The following is a 14,702-nucleotide window of genomic DNA, read 5'->3' on the forward strand; positions in this document are numbered from 1 at the left end:
GTGGGGGAGAATGTTAACTTGGGTATCAATAGTTTTATTTGAGTACAATTTTGTTTGGTCTACTTATATCAAGTACAAGGTAATACTTCTCATATTTTTGACATCTACAGATATCAAAAACACAGAATTTTACACATATGATTTTAACACCCCAAACAAAAAATTAAAAAAGATACTAATCCAGGCAACAATACATAATCTTGAATTTATTTCTGTGTGGCGTCAAGAACCCCTTGAGACCTAGGACAAGTATTAATATTTAGAATCATAGAAGTTTAAGGTTTGAAACAACCTTAGCGATTACCTGATACCTCTTTCCCTACTTCTCATCCTCAAATCTCATATTATGTCATTAAGGACAGGTTAATGACAAAGTCTGAAACAATAAGTCAGGCTTACTAACTCCCAAATTCGGTGTTGATTCCACAACAGTACACTGCCTCCCTGGGAGTAGGTGGCCAATCCTCTATAATCTAGGTGAAATTAACTGACCTATCCTTTTACCTAGTCTCTAACGAATTTAAAGAGGTGGATTTGTATGAAAAATATTACACAGGTAGAATATTCCTATTCTTCAAGTCATGTTTTTCTTTATTTCTCCAATTATTTGTTACATATAGGCACATCATATCTGTAGGTTTCCTTTTATTCATCAAAGAAAAGGACTTTATATCTAAAATACGATATTTTGGTGGAGTTTTTAATCCTAAACCTTAACAAAAAATTTTTAACTGGAGGTGGTAGCAATCAGGAAAAGCCCCCTAAGAAACTGATTTTAAATTGAGTTGTGGAAATGAACAAGAATTCGGTAGACTTGGGGGTAGGGAAGACGGGGGAAATTCTAGAGAGAACAGTACATACGATGGCCTAGAAAACAACAAAAAAAGTACAGCTTAGCCTACCTTAGGTATATCTTAAGCCAGTGTTATTCAAACTTGTTAACCACAACCTGTGACACTTTACTGGATGCAGTACACACACCTGTGTGTATGTACACATGTGTGCAAATACCCATTCCTATCTGACCTGTCACAATCTGAAATCTCACTGTCCTAAGATTCCTAATAGATTCAGATAAATTATTTTTAGGACAGAGCTGGTATCCCTCCTGCAGCAGAGAATGTTGGAGCATTCATACCTGCAACCTTATTAGGACTGCCCCTGGCCATGGTAGCCCTTTGCTGTTTTCCTTGCTGCTGTCCCTCTCCCAACTCCTGCAGTTACCAATGACTGAAAAGTGGCATGAAAGCCCAGCTCCCTTGCCTCCAAGGCACAATAAACTGTATGTACCATGTGGTACATCAGAGCTGATTAGGCTAAGACCTGAAACCACACCCTTGCTCAGATTTTTCCCCTTCCCTCTCCTATTTTCCTTACTCTGTTACAGGGTTTGTTTGTTTGTTTGTTTTTTTCCTAAAGGCAATCCATTAATAAATCACCCAAATTATATTCTGTTCTAGTGACCAGCTCTTACTCTCTAATACTGTGCCCATCTAAAAGGAACCAGGGCTTCTCAGAGAAATAAGTAATTCTACGGATTGGCCAGGGTAGGTACAAGATGAAGCAGTGATATCTTGTATGAGGGAATAAAAAGAAAATGCTCAAAAAAATGGTGACAGCACATGACAAACATCCAGAAGCTAGTTTGAAGGGAACTCTGGCCAAATCTGGGGAAACTCGAGCACAAAAAATAATTATGTACATTAAAAGAGTATAAACCATTGAAAATACAGGAATTCATGAGTCCTTACCAAAAATACCAATAATAAATTCACAAATAAATGAAAATGAAACAAAGCAATCTCTTGCTTACAGTAAAATGTCAACAACCATCTAGTAAATGTGAAGGGAGTGTGCTGGAGGTAGAAAATCATTATTTTGCAACCATTATGGGAAAGACTGAATCAGGTTAAAAAAAAAAAAAAAAAAAAAGAACCCTAAATCAAAGGGAAATATTTGCTGAGAAGCAAATATTTACAAGGTCTTAACCTTCCCACAGATTAGTTATTAATTGCAAAACAGAGAAAATACACAACAAAACAGGGCAAAACCTTCAGTGGGCAATCAAAATTAACATCACCTATGAGAAACAGATACCATGTGCCTCCAGATGGGATACTCTGGAAAGACACATCACGTATGCCATATGTAGCTGAGATCAAGGTTATTCTTGATCTAAAGAAAAGTCAGATCAACACAAAGTGAAGAGAGTTCTGTTTGTCACTGCCTTACCTAAAAGCTTACAGTGTCTTCCCATTGTTCTTAGTATAAAATTCAAAATCCTTGAAATGGTTTACAGGTCACTTCATGCTTCAGAACTGAAATCCCAACCCCCACCCCACTGCCATGGCACACACTCCTCTTTGATTTCAATTTTTCTTTCTTATGGTCTTTGCTTAAGGCTGTGTTTTTCAAATTTCACAGAGCAACCATCAGAGAGTTGTTAATCTAATGAGACAAAAATAATGTATTTTCTATGGCAAATACACTTTTAATTTATAAATATACAAAATGTAGATGTTAAACAAGTCTTTTTTCTTTTGTTCTGAGCCACCAATGTAATTTATGTCTAAGAAGATACTCTAGAGATATAGAGGCAATAATAAAATCAAAATTTTTCTTATAGGCCAGGCAAAGTGGCTTATGCCTATAATCCCAGCACTTTGGGAGGCCAAGGCAGGCAGAGCACTTGAGCCCAGGAGTTCAAGACCAGCCTGAGCAACACGGCAAAACCCCATCAAAACAAAAATAAAAAAATATTTTTCTAATCAACTCCACAACCTTTTACATATTAAACACACAATTCTCAAAAAAGATTCTTCAAGTTTGTTTAGATGTCTAACTTAAAAAGTAAAATTTTCTAGTAAATGTAAGTGCTAGTACTGTGCCTGTACCCCTAAAGCTAATTTACCTACATTCCCACAGGAACCACTAAAAGAACCCCCACTTGGAGTACTGAAACCCAAATGCTCCAAGAATATCCATAATGAAATCCTCCCAAGACACATATACCTTAAACACCTTCTCATAGAATGTCATGAAATCCGTGACCCCACTTTCCACCCCCTAAACCCTATCTCTGTCCCATTTCCTCCTTTTATTAGGTCCCCGGAAGAAAACAGCAATAGAAGGACACAGGGGCACACACACACCTGATTAAGGAAACTTCCCTTAGGCTGCCATGCCCCATCCTGCATAAGTAGAGAAGGAATCCGTGTTGACACAGGGAAGAGAACCTAACTAAAATGGGGAAAGGTCAAAGAAGGGAGAAAGGAATTACTTCTAGTTGATAGAGAAAGTGAAAAATCAGATTTATCAGGTGCAGGTTTCTATGGGATATCATCTGAGAATAAAATCATGTCTGAAAATTTGTCCAGAACGTGGCAATAAGCAAAGAGTGTTATTACTGCTACATTAACAAAAAGGAAAACAGTGTAACTAAAACTACGTGTAAGCCTGTAACCTGCATTTCATCGTTGGGTTCACAGTTTCTTGAGGAAAACAGAGACCCTACAAAGTTAATTAAAAGTTCCTGCCAAATGAAAATCAAGCTTCTATAAAGATCACAGAAAATACAAAATACACCAATAGGAAAACAGATTTTGCTAAACACACCTCATTTGGTGTATCTATTAGTCATTTACTCAATATGGGCAAATACCATCGTGGGCTGTATAAAGCAGTAAAACATCAAAATGTGAAACTAAGCTTCAACGTACGAACCAAATAAACACGAAATTTAAAAACAAAACAAAAAACAAAACAAACAAACAAAAAAACTGGCTTCCATACACTTTATTCTGGAATTTAGACAGACAAAACAATTTAGGGGGAAAAAAAAAATCTTCCTACTTGCTGACTCCACTTTTTTACTTTCCATGGCTTCCATTCCTTCCTTTGATGAAGTTTCCAATAATCACATTGTTAGATTCGACCATGACCTTCCACCCAGCTGCTGACGTAAAAAAAACTGGAATTATCCCTATTTCCCCCCTTTCTTGTTTTTGTTTGTTTGTTTGTTTGGAGATGAATTATCCCTATTTCCTTTTTTTTTTTTTTTTTTTTTTTGAGACAAAGTCTCACTCTGTGGCCCAAGCTGGAGCGCAGTGGCGCAATCTCGGCTCACTGCAACCGCTGCCTTCCAGGCTCAAATTCTCATGCCTCAGCCTCCCGAGTAGCTGGTGACTATAGGTGTGCACCACCACGCCTGGCTAATTTTTTTGTATTTTAGTAGAGACGAGTTTTCAACATGTTGCCCAGGTGGTCTCGAACTCCTGAGCTCATGCAATCTGCCTGCCTCGGCCTCCCAAAGCGTTGGGATTATGGGCATGAGCCACGGTGCCCAGATGCTATTTCCTCCCTTTCTCTCACCATCCTTATTCAATGCAACAGCAGGTCCTGTCAATTTCTCCTCATGATGCTGTATATTTCTGTCCATCTTTCTATTACCATCTTTGGCTAAGATACAAACATATTTGGCCTGGACTACTGCTCCCATCTCTTAACCTGTCTCCCTTCTGCCACTTATTACCTGACCCCTCTACAATGCATGCTACCACTGTAGTCAGGGTAATAAACACACAAATTATGTTACTGCCCTCTTTAAAAGATTCTAAAGGCGTTTGATGACATTAGAAACAATCCAAATGTTTTATTATCACAGCCAGCCTTTGAGGCCTTGCAGCCTCTGCAATATCTAGGCATTTAGTTACCACCCACTTTCCCAGTATCTTTCCTTATGGATCCCCTCCACACTCTGACCCACATTCAAGTTAAATACTTGCTACTTGATGGCCTAGCACACTTTGCCTAGCTTCCTCTCATCCCTCAGATTCCAATTCAAATGACACTTCTTCATAAAGCTCTTCACTGACTAATCTCTTCACCATCTACCACATGACATTATTTTCTTCATGTTTATCACAATCTGTAAAAATGTGTGTGTGTGTTTGCCCACGCACGTGTCTGTGTAGAAGGAGAAGGGGGTGTTAATTGTCTTTTTCTACCACTAGATAAGCTTTATTGAAGCAGGGATTTTGTTTGTCCTATATACTACTGTTCCCTAGGGCCCAGAACAATACGGGCCATATACCAGACACTCAACAAGTCTTTGTTTAATCAATACTCAAAAGGTGGCATGGTCTACAGCGCTGGACTGGAAATGAAATTACCTAGGTTCTAACCAGACTTGATTCAACCAGCAACTAGCTGTGCAGCCTTGGGTACAACACAAGATTGGAGTGGCTTATGAGTAACTGGAAGGTAAGCAAGTGAAGACAGCAAGTATGAAGATTTTTCTCCCAAATTTCCTTGTCTAAATTCAAAAATTATAGATATATGGAAATCTTTAACCTCTCTCAGTCTCAATCTCCTCATCTATATGAGATGACTTTATATGTCACTTCAAGTTCAGAAATACCATAATTAGGCTGGGTGTGGTGGCTCACACCTATAATCCCAGCACTTTGGGAGGCCGAGGCAGGCGGATCACTTGAGGTCAGGAGTTCCAGGCCAGCCTGGCCATCATGGCAAAACCCCATCTCTACTAAAAATACAAAAATTAGCCGGGCGTGGTGGCGAGTGCCTGTAATCCCAGCTACTCGGGAGGCTGTGGTGGGAGAATTGCTTGAACCCAGCAGGCGGAGGTTGCAGTGAGACGAGATCGCGCCACTGCAGTCCAGCCTGGGCTACAGAGTGAGACTCCGTCCCACTAAAATAAAAAAAATAAAAAAATAAAAAAATAAATACCATAAATTATATGGGACTAAACCTGAACCTTCCTTACTCACCCCTCACTTACACCCTACCCCTTCTACCTTCAAGAACGAAATCATAGTAGTCATCCTGAAACCAAGCATCGCACAGTGCACTTTATTATCTAAACCTTTGCTCATGGAGCTGCTCTTCTCCAGTTCCAAACACTGGAAATTCCATCCCTCAAAGCCCAGATCAACTGCTGTTTCATAATCACCTAGTCCAAAATGAACATGATCATTGTGTTCCAAAACTCCTCTATGCTTCAAATTAGAGTATTCCCTGATCTACCACTACCTGCTGGACTAGTCACTTAACTTCTCTTCGCCTCGGTTTCCTAATCTGTAAAACGGAGCTAAAGGAACCTACCATATCACATACTGTTGGATAACAGAGAACACTTAGCATGGTAATAACGTGTTCAATTAAAACATTATTTCTGTGCTACATATATTTTTCATGCTCCTTGAAGGCTCCGAAAGAGCATTTCCCATTTCTGAATCTCCCAAGTTTGACGCCATTTCACCTCTCAATGTTTTGACTTTTTGTATCCATAAAATGAAAGAAATGGACTAGACCAATTATCATTCCCTCCAAAACTGTTATCTATTCCCTTGCAAGAATAGCCTAAAGCAAAGATACTGCAGGTTACCTTTCACAAGGACGGGAATTCGAGGGGACGTAAACTATTGCTGCAAACGGAAGTGGTTGGAAGCAAGGAGATTAAAACAACATTCAAGACTTTGAAGATCCTTCCCAAAGAAACTGACTCTTGCCACAGTGATGGATCCTTTGAAATGTGTTTTTAAGTTGGGTTACAAGGATGAACTCGGGGTCCATGAACTCCCAAACAGAAATGTAAAACTGTGCGCCAGAACAAATATAAAAATTTTTCTGGGGCCAGAGTGTCTGCACCATACATTAAATGAGTCTGTGCCCTTAAGGGGCAAAAAGAGGGTGACAATGAAGAGACGAGTCGCGTTAAGAAAGAAACCACAATGCATGAGAGTTTAGACAACAAAAGCAACCTCAGCTAACCATAACCCCCAACAAGTGAGAAGATGACCTAAGACTGGGTGAAGCAGACGCCGAGCGTGAGGAGACGCTGGTGGAAGCAATGCCACCCAAAGCTCTGCACCTTTCCCAGGTCGGTCTCCAGCCCGCACGGCCCGCGGTGTGAGACCCAGGGCAAAGCCCCTCGGCAAACCCCGTTTCCCGCCCCGGTACCTGCGGGGTCGAGCGCCATCTCGGCGGGCCGAGAAGAAGCCGGCCGTTTGGCGGCTCCGGGGCAAGCGGGGAGGGGAGTGGAGGGGAGGGGCTTGGGCTCGGACGCACGTGCGACCTCCTGGAGCTTCCCACAACAGAAACGTGGGTCCTTGGCATAGCACAGCCAGGCCCCGTTCTCTCTTCCTTCCCAGGTTCCTACTTCCGCCGCCCGTTGCGCCTGCGCTCTGCCGGCCCCGCCCCAATCCTGTAACTAGAGTGGAACTGACTTCGCAGAGGGAATAACCAGAGAAGGGGGCGTGGCTGCGCTCCTTCGGGGCGGGACCGTGCAGGACGTGCGCAGCCTCGCTTCGGGAGGCCTGAGCACCGGTTGTAGACCCGGGTCTGCGGTGACTGGAGCCGGACCTGCAGGACTTTGGGACTGCGCCTCACTCGGTAACTGGGTCAAAGTCCGAGCCCCGCCCCTCACACCCGCCTTCGGAGAACCAAATGAATCATCCAGTTCCTTTTCTTTTCTTCGTTAACGTTCATTCATTCATAAATATCTATTTCATGCCTACCAAGTTCCAGCCACGGTTCTGAATACGAGGGGAAAATAACAATAAAAATAACGTCCCTGTTCTCAAGGAGCAGTGTGGCAGAGGAGACAAATAAAAGCCACACGCTGAAAAATGTGATAAACGCCACAGGCACTAGATGTGCACAGCTTGTTCTACCGTAAAGGCGGTATGGTGTGTGCAATATCGTTATTTCTCCTTCCAATTAGGCTGTGGCTCTCCTAGGGGTTAAAATGTGGGCTCTAGAAGTACCTCTGTGTTGTGAAATAATATCCCCAGGGCGTACAGTCTGATTTGGGTGACGTTACAAATCCCGCCTCTATCAGTAAAAGCTGTGTTTTGTGAGAATAAAATGAAGGAAGGTAATAGCCGTCCCGCTGAAGACCCCCTACTAACGTCTTGTCAGTAGAAGAAACTTTCTAGGTGGCACTTAGGTTCATTTCCACTCACAAACCAGCCTTCAGAAGGGCTTTCTTGTCAAATTCACGTTTAACTGGCTCGAGCCACCAAAGGGTGAGGTGTGGCCTGGGACAGATGGGACAGATGTTTAGAAAAACAAGGAGCAGCTGCTTCTTCCCTGCAAGGGATTTAGGGCTTTCAAAATGATCCCCTCCCCACCTACCTGCAGTCCCTCCTCCCCTGCTGCTGCTTCCGCCTGGTCAGTTGGCAGAAAAGCTGAGGCAGTTGAGCGGGGCTGGGAAAGTGGGTCTCTGCTTAGCAGGTCTTCCGTTTAAGGGCCTATTTGGGCATAACGGCCCTTATTACAGCTGTAGGTTGAGGTGCCAAGGTGAAGAATTAACGTTTCACTCACCCAGCCAGGGAATCAGGTCCTTTTCCTTGTATGTTTTGTAAATGTGCTTAGAAATACACCAGAATGACTCTGGTGTGCCTCTTTTATTCTTCTGAAGGTGAAGGATTTGATTTAGAAAGCTAAAGCAAATCTTTTTGAGGAGATGGAGTATTAAAACACGGGTCAGACACCCATATTCAAGTATTAAACTAAATCTTTCTATATGCAAAAGGGTATTATGGTAAAGGGGGAAAGTTTGATCTGTTAGCGACTTGAGTAAGTTCTATCATTTTTCTGGACTTTGGTTTCCAATTTGAAAGACTGTTCTGAGGAATAAATGTGATATCATATAACGCCTTTGAAAGACATTAAAGGACCACTTCTACCATTTTTGCCAGAGCTATCACTGGAAACATTACTATTTAACATTTGTTTTTAAATCAACTCACTTTTTAAAAACAGTTAACTAGGCGCTATTTACTTTAGCCTTATCCTAAGCAACAGTATCTGTAATATCATGGGTTTTGTGTACCCCATAGAGTGAACTGTTAGACGTATCACACCAGGAGAAGCACTAGCAAAAATAGCAGCCCAATGCCTGATACATATAGTATATCTCTCTCTATTCCCATGTTAAACTAGATAATTTGGGGGAAAACTGAGTCTTTACAATCTATAACTAGGGAAGATAAGTCATTTTTTTAAGTTAAGCAAATGTAATTGGCAATTAAAAACAGAAGAAATTTCCTGAGGCATTGCATTATTAATAGGCAATTCTTTGGGTCATAACTGCAATAGGAGCTCAAGGAAAGAGGAGAGGATATCATCCTGGAAATTAGGAACAGTGTCTTACCCAATTGTGATCCCTAGAGCTCAGACAACATCTGGTAACTGGTGACCCCACAAAAGCCTTTCGCAAAGGATTGAATGCCGCAATGGTTAGGAAAGACTTCAAAGGTAAGTTAGAAGTTATGCTTCGCCTTGAAAGATGGGTAGAATGAGTAGACAGAAAAAAGGGCATCTCATGCTGGGAGAAAAATGAGAGCAAAAGCGTCTGGGATTTGAACTGTTCTTGAAGGAGCATGGTGGAGCATGGCAGAGTGCAGGCTAAGGAATGGAACCAAATGAACAAAAGCACAGGGGTGGGAAGCACCCGGCTGTGTGGCAGGAAGCACCGGGCTGTGTGGCAGGCATGTGCTGGGCAATGCTTGAAACTACTTCAATGCATTTGAGGATTTGGGAAGCTAGGGCAGTTATGCATTGGCTAGAAAAGGCCAGATTCCCACAGTCTTAAAGACAGAGGTGTTTGAATGTGTTTGAATAAGCAACCAGAATCTGTTGAAGGTTAATATATAGGAAAAGAGCATTGTGGTCAACATTTTCTAAAGGTGTTTTATAAAAGTTTTGTGCAGGATGAATTTAGGTAGCGAGGAAAGAGCTAAAAGTCAAGCAGAAAAGTAAGGGGACTATTGTACTGGTTTAGGCAAGATCTGAAAAGAGCTGGAACTGGGATATATAAAAATGTAAAAGGATGGATGTGAGAGTAATTGCAAAGGAAGAATCTACCCTTTGAAATTGGATTTAGGAGACTAGGACAAAGAGTCAAGATATCTGGATAATTCCTTTTTTTGGCAAGTGTGTACAGACAAATGAGAAAATCATGGCAATGTGCCTATTCATGCCTAAAATGATCTGCCCTTGATCCTCATTATTGGGGGCTAAGAGTGGCGATAATGAAACAGAAAGATCAGTTCAGAGAAATTTGCAGTAATGCAGGGTAATAACAGCAGTTGAACCACAGTGAATTTCTCTTTGCATGTGAAGGCAAAGGAATGTGCAAGTAGAAACAAATATCTTAATTATTTTTGAGTCAATTCCGACTGGATCTAACATTCGTTTATGCTATATGTTGATATGCAGTTAGTTATTTTTTGAAATTGAGATTGTCAGTCAGCACCTGCTTGCTTCTGCCTCTTCTTAGCATCAGAATTAAAGGCTTTTCATCTGTAGCTTGGCTTTGCTACAGATAAGAATCAAACTTGAAGTCAATGAGATTTCAAACTTGAGTCAATAAGAATCAAACTTGAGTCAATAAGAATCAAACTTGAAAGAATATTAGACGCCCCATCTCTACCAGAGGATAGGGTTGAGAAGTACTTCTTGGCCAGAAGATCACTAACCAAGGGTCCCTGGTGGCCCTGCCTACTTTCTGAGCTGTATTATTTAGCACCCAGTTCACATGGCTTGTGCCTTCTCTGGTTTAAAAGGACTTAGGTCCATGTTGACATTTGTAGTATTTGCTAGGGTTGTCATAATGAAGTGCCACAGTCTGGGTAGCTTAAACAACAGAAATATTTTCTCACAATTGCAGGCTAGAAGTCTCAGATCAAAAATGTTGGCAGAGTTGCTTCTCCCGAGGCCTCTCTTCTTGATTTGTATATGGCATCTTCTCCTGTGTCTTCACATGGTCTTCCCTCTGTGTAGCTGTGTGTCCTAATGTCTTCTTGTAAGGACACCAGCCATGCTGGATTGGGACCCACTCTAATGAATATCTTAATGGCCTCATTTTGTCTAAACTACCTCTTTTAAAACCCTATCTCCAAATTCAGTCACATTCTGAGGTGCTAGGGGCTAGGACTTCAACACAAGAATTTTGGGAGATACAGTTCAACTGATAAAAGCATTGAGATTTTTTACAAGGACTACAATTATTCCCTGAATCCCAAATCACTTCACTAGAGCCCTGAGAACCTGACTAGTGTTAGCCTCTCACCAGAATAAAATACTTTGTCCCTGTTTTCCTGGCTGTTGAATAGGGCCTGTTTTAATCTGACTCAGTTCACCTATTCACTTCAATCAGCTCCTGACTGTCCCTCATTCTCTACATCTGATTGATCAAAACATCTAGTCAGTTCTCCTTCCTTAATATATCTTTATTTCATCTGCCAATCAGAGTCATAACTCTTAGTCCAAGATCTGCCCATTTTTGCTGATATTATTGTAATAGTTCTGAATTGCCTCTCTGTTCCTAGGCATTTCTTCCTCCCGCTTATTCTCTCTAATCCATTTCACCCACAACAGCAAATATGATTCTAAAATTTCTTATATAAAATTCCCAGTAAGAGACAACCTATAGAATGGGAGAATACATTTGCAAACCATACAAATGATAAGGAGCTGACATCCAAAATATATAAGGAATTCAAACAACTGCATAGCAAGAAAAAAAAAAAAAACAATTTAAAAATGGGCAAAGGACCTTAATAGGCATTTCTCAAAAGGAGACATATAAATGATAAGTATGTGAAAATATGTTCAACATCATTAATCATCGGGGAAATTCAAATTAAAATCACAATGAGGTATCACTTAAGATCTGTTAGAATAGCAGAAATACAGGAAGATAATAAAGCATTAGTGACAATATAGAGAAAAGAGAACACTTAGACACTGCTGATGGAAATGTAAATTAGTACAGCCATTATGGAAAACAGTCTGGAGGCTCCCCAGAAACTTAAGAACAGAACTACCATATGATCCAGCAGTCCCACTACTGGGTATATATTCAAAGGATATGAAATCAACATGCTAAAGAGATATCTGCACTCCCATGTTTTATTGCAGCATAATTCACAATAGCCAAGATATGAAATCAACCTCAGTGTCCATCAATAGACGAATGGATAAAGAAAACATGGTATATATACACACAATGGAATACTGTTCAGCTCTAAAAAGAGAAAATCTGTCATTTGCAACAACATGGATGAATCTGAAGGATATTATGTGTCCTTCAATTTTGAAAGACTCTTCTGTGAAATAAGCCTGGCACAGAAAGAAAAATACCGCATGATCTTATTTACAGGTGCAGTGTGAAAAAGTCAAACTTATAGAAACAGAGAGTAAAATGGCAGTAACCAGAAGCTAGGGGTTTGGGGACCTTGGGGAAATGTTAATTAAAAAAAAAATAGAAAATTTCAGTTAGACAGGAGGAATAAGTTCAAGAGATCTACTGTACATCATGATCACTTCAGTTAGCAACAATATATTATCTATTTGAAAATTGCCACTCTCTAATAGATTTTAAGTATTCCCATTACAAAAAAAAAATGGTAAGTATGTGGAGTAATGCATATGTTAAATAGCTTTATTTTGACATTCTACAATATGTATTTTAAAACATCATAATGTATACTATAAATATATAATACTATAAACATCATAATGTATACTATCTAACTTGCCAGTTGAAACAAATGCATACATATATACATCCTCAGTAGTTCCCTATATAAATAAAATTCAAACCCCTTCTTTTAGCAAGGTTCACAAAACTATAAACTTAGTCCCAGATTACTATATCAACTTTTCATAACCAACCTCCTTGTAATCTGCAATTTCTGCTACATTAACTTACATACAGTTGTTTATTAAATTATCTGTAAAGACTTCTTTCGGCTATCCTGGAAAAATGGGTAAGAGTTTGTAGTTAATATAAAAACTTGAAACTAATTGCAGATAAAGTATCTAGGTATCACTAGGACCACTGGAACTAGACAGAGTGATATAGTTTGGATGTATGTACTCACCCAAATCTCATGCTGAATGTAATCCCTTATATTTGAGGTGGGGCCTGTTGGGAGGTGATTGGATCATGGGAGCAGATTTCTCATGAACGGTTTAGCACCATACTCTTGGTACTGTCCTTGCGATAGTGAATGAGATCTTGTGAGATCTGTTTAAAAGTGTGTGGCCCCTCCTTTCTCTCCCACTCCTGTTCCAGCCATGTGACATGCCTGCTCCTCCTTCACCTTCCACCATGATTGTAAGTTTCCTGAAGCCTCCCCAGAAGCCAGGCAGATACCAGCGTCATGCTTCCTGTCCAACCTACAGAACTGTGAGCCAATTACACTTCTTTTTGGTATAAATTATCCAGTCTTTGTATTTCTTTAGAGCAATGTGAGAATGGCCCAATACACAGAGCTAAACTCATTTTTCTCCCCTACTTTACTTAACTTTTTAAACTGAGATGTAACTTACATACAGTAAAGACTACAAATCTTTGTGCAACTAAGTGAGTATTTACATATTTATACACTTTGAACTACCACCCCAAATAATGTTCTGTCAAAATATAGAACATTTCTAGTCATCCAGAAGGTTCCTTTTTATCTCCTCTTAGTAAAACATCTCTCCACAAAAGTAACTACTCTCATAACTTTTCTGAGCATTGATTAGTTTTGCCTGTTTTTGATCTTTATATAAATGTAACTATACAGTGCATAGTCTTTCCTATCTGACTTTTTTTGCTCAACTTCATGGCTATGAGATTCATTCATGTTGTTGTATATATAGACGTAACTGCTCTGCTACTTTTAATGTAACATTTGGGAAATTGTTTATCCTCCTGAGCCTCAATTTTTTCATCTGTAAAAATATAACCTACCTCTGCATGATTGATTTGAGCCTTAACAATGCACTATTACAAACACTGACAGTGGTGTCCAGCACACAGTAGGCCATTCTTTTTTTTTTTTTTTTTTTTTTTTTTGAGACAAAGTCTGGCTCTGTCACCCAGGTTGGAGTGCAGTGGGGGATCTCGGCTCACTGCAACCTCCGCCTCCCGGGTTCATGCCATTCTCCTGCCTTAGCCTCTCGAGTAGTTGGGACTACAGGCACCCACCACCATGCACGGCTAATTTTTTGTATTTTTAGTAGAAATGGGGTTTCACTGTGTTCACCAGGATGGTCTTGATCTCCTGACCTTGTGATCCGCCCGCCTCGGCCTCTCAAAGTGCTGGGATTACAGGCGTGAGCCACCGCGCCCGGCTAGTAGGCGATTCTTAAACTGTAGCTATTATTACTATGATGATTATCCTCTCTATTTTCACTTTTGAAAAACTGTTCTTTCAAACTATTATTACGTGATATGTAGTTTTTAAAAATTTTTATTCAGAGCTACTCTGCCTTCAGGACCGAAATCTAGACAACAATGGGTTTAAATCAGTATTATGTGAAACAACCTTCAAATGAACAAAGGAGATTTAGCAGTGTGCCCTATCATTTATCAGGTGAGAAAAAAAAAAGTGTGAAATATCACCTCTCACCTCTGCAGAAGGCTTTCTATATTTTATGTTTTGTTTTTACTGTGTATGGTTTTCTGCATGGCCTCCTTTGAGACAGACCACAATATTCTCTGGGGTCAGAGGCTCTATTCCTAGAAAAGAAATAATTTTTAAAAGTAATAATAATACTATGATAGGACTTATGTTGGATTTCTCCTATTTTGGCTTTGTGTGGGTGCTATGATTCTCTGTAGAATTTCTCATAGGAACTGACGAACAAAACACGGGACTGCTTTTTGTTGTACACCAAGC

At 40.2% G+C, this 14,702-nt stretch overlaps 1 protein-coding gene and 1 long non-coding RNA gene across 9 annotated transcripts in view; one reads left to right on the forward strand and one right to left on the reverse strand.

Annotated features, from left to right (window-relative positions):
- LOC105488958 (C-X9-C motif containing 1) overlaps window positions 1-7,195 on the reverse strand; it is an 80,013-nt gene extending 72,818 nt beyond the window's left edge. Inside the window, 1 exon segment of the mRNA XM_024795098.2 lies at window positions 6,982-7,195. The gene's annotated coding sequence lies outside the window, so the exon portion shown is untranslated.
- An 82-nt stretch (window positions 7,196-7,277) lies between these two features.
- The window catches only part of LOC105488959 (uncharacterized), a 227,902-nt gene continuing 220,477 nt past the window's right edge, over window positions 7,278-14,702 (forward strand). For all 8 annotated transcript variants that reach the window (XR_011619597.1, XR_011619600.1, XR_011619596.1 and 5 more), the window contains exon 1: window positions 7,278-7,413. This is a non-coding gene — a long non-coding RNA (uncharacterized lncRNA). The remainder of the gene's footprint in view (window positions 7,414-14,702) is intronic.

Source organism: Macaca nemestrina, chromosome 2, assembly GCF_043159975.1.
Source record: "Macaca nemestrina isolate mMacNem1 chromosome 2, mMacNem.hap1, whole genome shotgun sequence".
Classification (NCBI taxonomy): Eukaryota; Metazoa; Chordata; class Mammalia; order Primates; family Cercopithecidae; genus Macaca; species Macaca nemestrina.